Below are 8671 nucleotides of genomic sequence, written 5' to 3' on the forward strand. Positions count from 1 at the left end.
CATGTATCCAAAAACGGAGATTGCTCATATATGGAAGTCCGCAGAAAACAAAAAGAGAAAATTCTGTTACAATAAACCCTTCCTGCCCCATGACATACATGTATATTATAGAAGGGAAGGGCTGTCCCCCCAAATGCCATAGCCTTACGACATGTACATGGCACAGGCTCAGGAAGTTTCCTTTGTGACATAATCAGCCCTCCACCAGCCAAATGCGCCATTACTTCACTCTACACACTACCTCTTCACTCTCATACTACCTTTGGAGAGTTATTTTCTTAGTCCTCACCCTGGCCCGGGAATAATGTCTAAAGTCCTGGGGGTAAATTTGTATACTCACTACCATCGATATCCTCTTTGCAGAGTATCGGCAATTCGCATCAAGACATACTTCGACACTGATGCCTCGGTGTCCAGCAATAGTGGGGAGGAAGACTCCCTCTCCTCCCATACGCTATGGGGTCTTTCGTCCCAGTGATCCAGCCAGTTCTCCATTCAGCCATCTCTTCAGCCTCTAGGTCATCAGTGCCCTTTTGCCTCTGGCAATCTAGCTACTGGTAGCTCCACAGCATGGGGACACTGCCTAATGCACTGTCCCTAGGCACAGTCTCTACCACTATTTCTACAGATCTCTCTGTCTTGCCTCCTCCTCTCTCACACTCTGGATTCTGAGCTGTATCACACTTCCAAGATGACTGCTGGCTCTTCCTCACTGTATAACATGGAGCTACAAAGCCAATCAGAGCTTTTTCTGGAAAATAATAATAATAAACTTTATTTGTATAGCGCCAACATATTCCGCAGCGCTTACATAGACAGGGAGGAATACAGAAAGACAAAATACAAACATTACAGAACCACGGTTACATATAGTAATCAGTTGATGGAAACAATAGGGGTGAGGGTCCTGCTCCAACGAGCTTACATACTACAAGTAATGGGGTGATACAGAGGGTAAAGGGGCTGAAGATGTGCACGGTATGGCGAAGTGTGAGTGATGTTATACACATAGACAATGGTCAGACATTTAACGGTGTGACGGCAGAAACGGTGTGACTGCAGGAGCGGTTTATGATGGCTAGCAGGGATTGCAGTCAGTAGGTCAGCGAGCATGTTATCAGGCGGAGTACAGAGAGGTTTGTTTAGGGAATGCGGTATGCCTCCCTGAAGAGGTGCGTTTTTAGAGCACGCCTGAAGTTCTGCGAGTCCTGGATTGCTCGGGTAGCCTTTGGTAGTGCGTTCCAGAGGACAGGTGCTGCTCTGGAGAAGTCTTGGAGGCGGGAATGAGAAGTTCGAATGAAAGGGGCACTCAGTCTGGTTTCATTAGCAGAGCGGAGAGCCTGGGCTGGTTGATGGATTGAGATGAGGGAGGCGATATAGGGTGGCGCTGCACTGTGGAGGGCTTTGTGGATGAAGGTAGCGAGTTTGAATTGAATTCTGTATTTAACGGGCAGCCAGTGCAGTGACTGGCACAGGGCAGAGGCGTCCGAGTAGCGGCTGGACAGGAAGATGAGCCTGGCTGCCGCATTCAGGATGGACTGGAGAGGGTAGAGTCTGGTGCAGGGGAGGCCGATCAGCAACGAGTTGCAGTAATCGAGCCGGGAGTGGATGAGGGCGACAATAAGCATTTTTAACGTCTCCACAGTGAGAAAAGAGCGGATTCTTGCGATGTTCTTGAGGTGCAGCTGACATGTTCGGGCCAGAGATTGGATGTAGGGGGCAAAAGAGAGATCACAGTCAAATATGAGCCCAAGGCAGCGGGCGTGTTGTCTAGGAGTTATGGTGGCGCCACACACTGAGATGGAGATGTCAGGATGAGGTCGGTTAGTGGAGGGCAGAAATACTAGTAAGTCAGTTTGAGAGAGGTTTAGTTTTAGGTAGAGAGAGGACATAGTGTTAGAGACAGCGGACAGACAGTCGGTGATGTTTTGGAGGAAGGGTGCAGAGATGTCACGGGCAGAGGTGTATAGCTGCGTGTCATCAGCGTACAGGTGGTATTGGAGGCCAAAACTCCTGATGGTTTGTCCAATAGGGGCTGTGTAGATAGAGAAGAGAAGGGGGCCAAGGACCGAGCCCTGGGGGACCCCAACAGCAAGGGGAAGAGGAGGGTAGGTAGAGCCAGCAAAGGAGACACTGAAAGAGCGGTCAGATAGGTAAGAGGAGAACCAGGAGAGAGCAGAAAATTCTCCATATAGTCCAAATGCTCCATTCACTTTTATTAGTAATAGCCTTTGGTTGTGTTGGAGCTTCCTATCGGGACCAAAGTTGATATTGCAGTCTGCATTATTGTAACTCAGTCTTAGATGCCACAGAATGACTGACAGAGGCAGCGGCTGGGGCCTCGCTCCAGAACTCAGTACATAGCTGTAAAACGTAAGAGAAGAGCAGGGCACTGCTCACCCCTCTTACAATCATACTGACTTGCAGAAACAAGTTATCATGTCATTTATACCACATACTGAATGCTGTAAAAAAATTAAAAAAAACACTGGCAGAATTGATATTTTTAACCTAAGAGAGAGGTGGGTGGGAGGAAACAAGCGAGTGGGAGGGAGAGAACACAAAACAGGGAGAGTGAGAATGAAGGATGGTGCAGTCAAATCATGCTGTATACTTGGGTTGCCAATAAGGCTTTGGTATACTTAGTACACCAAAGCATTATTGGAAACCCATTGTATGCCATACAAGATTTTACCATGTGAAATTACAGCTCCCAGTATGACCTTAACAAAGGTAAGGACATGGTGAGAGGTGTAAGACAGCAAAATGGAATGCAGTAAACCTTTCATGTGAGGCAGAGACAGAATACACAATGACACTGAATGACTCATAGGTGACATCCTCTGGATTCCTTCATTTTCTTCTCCATGTGAAACTTTCATGACTTTTCCAGCAAATTCTGGCAAATTAGTGGCCCAGACATTTTTGGCTTGTCTGAAAATAATAACACCACACACGGCGCTACCTGAAAATAATGCAGCTGACTGTGCTCTAGAAATAAATTACAATACTCACTGTGATCCCAGAAATAAATAATAATTTACTGTATGATGCCAGCAGTAAATTATACCACACACTGTGCCCCCTTAACCCTTTAGTAAACAAGCCTGTTTGTGCCTTAATGACCAGGCCAAATTTTGGAAATCTGACATGTGTCACTTTAACATATCATAACTCCATAAACGTTTTGCATATCCCAGTGATTCTGACATTGTTTTTTCGCCACATGTTGTACTTCATTTAGGTGGTACAAATTGACCAAAAGAATTTGTGTATATTTATTAAAAGCGCCAAAATCGGGAAAATTTAGAAAAATTGTCATTTTTTGACATTTTCAACTGCAATATCTAAAATATGTGCAAACATACTGTACAAATTGTAATGAGATATATATCATTTAGAAGACGTACAAATTTAACATTGATTATTAACATTTTGAGGAACACTTTGTTTTCCTACACTAAGCCAAGATTGCAAAGGCTCATAGGTGTCAGAATGATAGATAACCCCAAAAATGACCACAGTTTAACAAATACATTGTATTTATGAATTCACTGAGGGGGGTCATTAGTGTTTTGACCCCACAGTTTCTTTTCAGGAATTAATGCAATTTAGAGGAGAAAAATAATATTTCATATTTTGTCATTTTAAAGACAGCATTTTTTTCTATAGTGCACATAATGATGAGGATTTGCACCCAAAATGGATCCCCCTGTTTGTCCTGTGTTCAAAAACATACCCATTGTGGCCCTAATCTTGTGTTTCTATGCACAACGGGGCCCAAATCCAAAGGAGCAGCCGGTGGCTTTCAGAACAGACATTTTGCTTGAAGTTGTTCTAGGCTCCATTGCCCACTTGTAGAGCCCTTGAGCGGCCAAAATAATGCAGGACCCCTTTTTGAAAACTAGAGGCGCACAGTTTTTGATAGAATCTGAGCAAAGCAAAAGGAAAAAATTACGATTTTCTTTTTTGGGGCAGTTGTGTCATTAAAGACTTTCACCCCAAAATGGATCCCCCAGTTTGTCCCATGTTTAGAAATATACCCATTGTGGCCCTAATATTATGTCCGTATGCACAACGAGGCTCAAACCGAAAGGAGCATTACACTTCAACTGTGTTTTAACTTTTAAGTAATTGCCATTATGCATTGGATAGCGGTGGTCACGTTACTGGGGACCGCTCACCGTGTCCCTCGGTCAGTGTTCCAGGATCTCGGCTACCTATAGTACCCAGGAGCAAGGAGACTTTAAATTTCCTGGCCCTCCCCAGCTTCTGTGCTTGCGTCTGCCATTTTGAGATGGGTGCATGCGCTGAAGTTGGGGAAAGGTCCGCGGACAAAGATCCCGTCGGACCTCACTGGAGGCCGTCAGTGAGTAAGTTCACCTCTGGATCGGATCCATGATGGGAGGTGAAACTTTAACGTTTTTTAACTTTTACTTGATTGCTGTTTTGTATTGGAAAACGGTGATCACGTGACCAGGGACCGCATACCGCGGCTCCCCGTGAAATCTCCACGCTTTTGGCTACGTTTGGTAGCCAGGAGCAAGGAGATTTCAAATTACCCTGGCAATTTGCGGCTTTTGCACATGCATCAGCCATTTTGGCAGCGGGCGCAGAAGCCGTGGTGAGGTCTGCAGATAAATCCGGAGGCCTTAGTTACATAATTTCATCTCCCCTCACAAAACATTTCAGATGCCCATTCATTAGTGTAGTTAACAGGTTAAGGAGGGGTGAATAGACAAGATAATATTTGCATCCCAAACAACCCATCCATATACATATAAGTGCTACGGGACATAGAAATAATTCATGAAAATAGAGGGGTTAAGGTGGAAGAGGGGGTGGCAAAAAAGAGAGAACTACAGAATGGAAGTACTACCTCGGTGATCTCAGAGGAAGCACTTGAAGGACAATTGTTCATTTAGTCCCATAGGTTGAAGGGACTCTAGACAGTAGATCCAAGCCGCCTCCTTTCTAAGTAACATCTGGTCGATGTCACCCTTTCTATTGTCTGGTCGAACCAATTCAATACCTTAAAACTTGAGACAGTTGGGACTACTGAAATGCTGGTCCCAAATATGATTAGTCAAGGGGTTACATATCTCCGAATGTTACCTATATGTGCCAGAATACGACACCTGAGTTGCTGGCACGTCTTACCCACATATTGTTTGGGGCACGAGCATGTTGCTACATATATAACATTCATGGTATGGCAATTAATTAAGTCTCTTATTTCATATTCCCTTGCTGCTTTTACCAAGGAGAAAGAATTGCTTTTTTGTATGAACGTGCAGCAGCACAATTGGAACACGCAAACATGCGCTTTGGTTTAGAATAAGAGAGCCAATCAACTTGTTTATCATTGGTCCTAAAATCTGGTGCAAAATCTGGAACTGGGCCCTCAACTATAAAGCTTCATTGATAATATTAGTTTGCAATATGGGAAAGAGAGACTTTATGAATGCCTGGGCTCAGGTGCGACGCACCCTTTGCACCCCTATACTTACACCCCTGCCCCTTTGTCTTTTAGCATCCCACCTTGAGACCCCAATGCAATAATATAAAAAAAATTATTATACTTGCCTTTTGGGTCTCCATCTCAGCCTCTCCTGTCACCCTGCAGTCGAATACATAGTTCCAGAAAGTGACTGGAGGCCAACAGGGATGATTGGGTCTAGAATGGCATGGGCTAAAGTGCATCCCAAAAGCATCCTACAGCCCTCATGAGCTTTTCAAATCACCACCACTCCAGAAACACACAGTGCACCTCCACAAACATCCCACACCCCCTGCTGTGTGCTTTTCACATCACCTCTGGAAATACCAGAAATATCGTGTGCCTCCTGTACACCCCACAAGCATCACAAAGCAACCATTCACTTTTCAAATGACCTGGCCACCCCAAAAGCTCCCCCAGTGCCTCCAGACCTGCTGTCCATTGGTTGCATCTGCTGCAGATCTTCTGCTACACAGTCATGTGGTCATGGAATCTCAGTTGACCTTCTGTCATGAGGACTCCTCTAACCCACTTGACTTTAGCCTCTTCCCAGCAGGACAGTGACTGAAGCAGCCAGGGGAAGTGAAAGAGAGGTGAGTATAGTAATCTTATTTTTTTTCCACAACTTATCGAAAATAGTGTAGGAAATCAGGTGACCAGGAAAGGGGGTCCTAAACCCGGCTGTCCAGGTGACTGTCAGCTCTGCTGCTGAATGTATCTATCCTACTGTGTCGTGTGGTACAAATGAGGTTATAAATGTGAGTGTCTGAGAGCGGGAAAGGTTGCTGATAGAGATGAGTGAGCACCAAAATGCTCGGGTGCTCGTTACTCGGGACAAAATTATCGCGATGCTCGAGGGTTCGTTTCAAGTAACGAACCCCATTGAAGTCAATGGGCAACTCGAGCATTTTTGTATATCGCCGATGCTCGCTAAGGTTTCCATTTGTGAAAATCTGGGCAATTCAAGAAAGTGATGGGAACGACACAGCAACGGGTAGGGCAGGCGAGGGGCTACATGTTGGGCTGCATCTCAAGTTCCCAGGTCCCACTATTAAGCCACAATAGCGGCAAGAGTGCCCCCCCTCCCAACAATTTTTACTTCTGAAAAGCCCTCATTAGCAATGCATACCTTAGCTAAGCACCACACTACCTCCAACAAAGCACAATCACTGCCTGCATGACACTACGCTGCCACTTCTCCTGGGTTACATGCTGCCCAGCCCGCCCCCCCGCACGACGCAGTGTCCACAGCGCACACCAAATTGTCCCTGTGCAGCCTTCAGCTGCCCTCATGCCACGCCACACTTATGTCTATTTATAAGTGCGTCTGCCATGAGGAGGAACCGCAGACACACACTGCAGAGGGTTGGCACGGCTAGGCAGCGACCCTCTTTAAAAGGGGCGGGGCGATAGCCCACAATGCTGTACAGAAGCAATGGAAAAATATATTCCTGTGCCACCGCCATCAGGAGCTGCACACGTGGGCATAGCAATGGGGAACCTATGTGCCACACACTATTCATTCTGTCAAGGTGTCTGCATGCCCCAGTCAGACCGCGTTTTTTTATAAATAGTCACAGGCAGGTACAACTCCGCAATGGGAATTCAGTGTGCACCCACCGGCGGTACATAAATATATCCTATTGCATTGCCCATCACAGCTGAGGTAATGTCATGTTTAATGCAAGTGGGCTTCGGCCCACACTGCATGCCCCAGTCAGACTGGGGTTCTTTAGAAGTGGACACATGCAGTTACAACTCCATGTGGACCCACGGCATGGGTGGCTCCCTGGAACCCACCAGCGGTACATAAATATATCCCATTGCAGTGCCCAACACAGCTGATGTAACGTCAGCTGTAATGCAGGTGGGCAAAAAATTAATTGGATTACACTGTAGGCGAGGGCCCACAAAAATTGGTGTACCAACAGTACTAATGTACCTCAGAAAAATTGCCCATGCCCAACCAAGAGGGCAGGTGAAACCCATTAATCGCTTTGGTTAATGTGGCTTAATTGGTAACTAGGCCTGGAGGCAGCCCAGTTAAAATAAAAATTGGTTCAGGTGCAAGTTTCAACGCTTTAATGAGCATTGAAACGTATAAAAATTGTTTACAAAAATTATATGACTGAGCCTTGTGGGCCTAAGAAAAATTGCCCGTTCGGCGTGATTATGTGAGGTTTCAGGAGGAGGAGCAGGAGGAGGAGGAGGAATATTATACACAGATTGATGAAGCAAAAATGTCCCCGTTTTTGATGGTGATAGAGAACGATGCTTCCATCCGCGGGTGCAGCCTACGTATTGCTTAGGTATCGCTGCTGTCCGCTGGTGAAGAAGAGAAGTCTGGGGAAATCCAGGCTTTGTTCATCTTGATGAGTGTAAGCCTGTCGGCACTGTCGGTTGACAGGCGGGTACGCTTATCCGTGATGATTCCCCCAGCCGCACTAAACACCCTCTCTGAGAAGACGCTAGCCGCAGGACAAGCAAGCACCTCCAGGGCATACAGCGCGAGTTCAGGCCACGTGTCCAGCTTCGACACCCAGTAGTTGTAGGGGGCAGAGGCGTCACGGAGGATGGTCGTGCGATCGGCTACGTACTCCCTCACCATCCTTTTACAGTGCTCTCGCCAACTCAGCCTTGACTGGGGAGCGGTGACACAGTCTTGCTGGAGAGCCAGAAAGCTGGCAAAGGCCTTGGAGAATGTTCCCCTGCCTGCGCTGTACATGCTGCCTGATCTCTGCGCCTCCCCTGCTACCTGGCCCTCGGAACTGCGCCTTCTGCCACTAGGGCTGTCGGATGGGAAGTTTACCATCAGTTTGTCCACCAGCGCCCTGTGGTATAGCATCATTCTGGAACCCCTTTCCTCTTCGGGAATGAGAGTGTAAAGGTTCTCCTTATACCGTGGGTCGAGCAGTGTGTACACCCAGTAATCCGTAGTGGCCAGAATGCGTGTAACGCGAGGCTCACGAGAAAGGCATCCTAACATGAAGTCAGCCATGTGTGCCAGGGTACCTGTACGCAACACATGGCTGTCCTCACTAGGAAGATCACTTTCAGGATCCTCCTCCTCCTCCTCTGGCCATACATGCTGAAAGGATGACAGGCAAGCAGCATGTGTACCCTCAGCAGTGGGCAAAGCTGTCTCTTCCCCCTCCTCCTCATGCTCCTCCC

This window comes from Eleutherodactylus coqui, chromosome 5 (genome assembly GCF_035609145.1).
Source record: "Eleutherodactylus coqui strain aEleCoq1 chromosome 5, aEleCoq1.hap1, whole genome shotgun sequence".
Classification (NCBI taxonomy): Eukaryota; Metazoa; Chordata; class Amphibia; order Anura; family Eleutherodactylidae; genus Eleutherodactylus; species Eleutherodactylus coqui.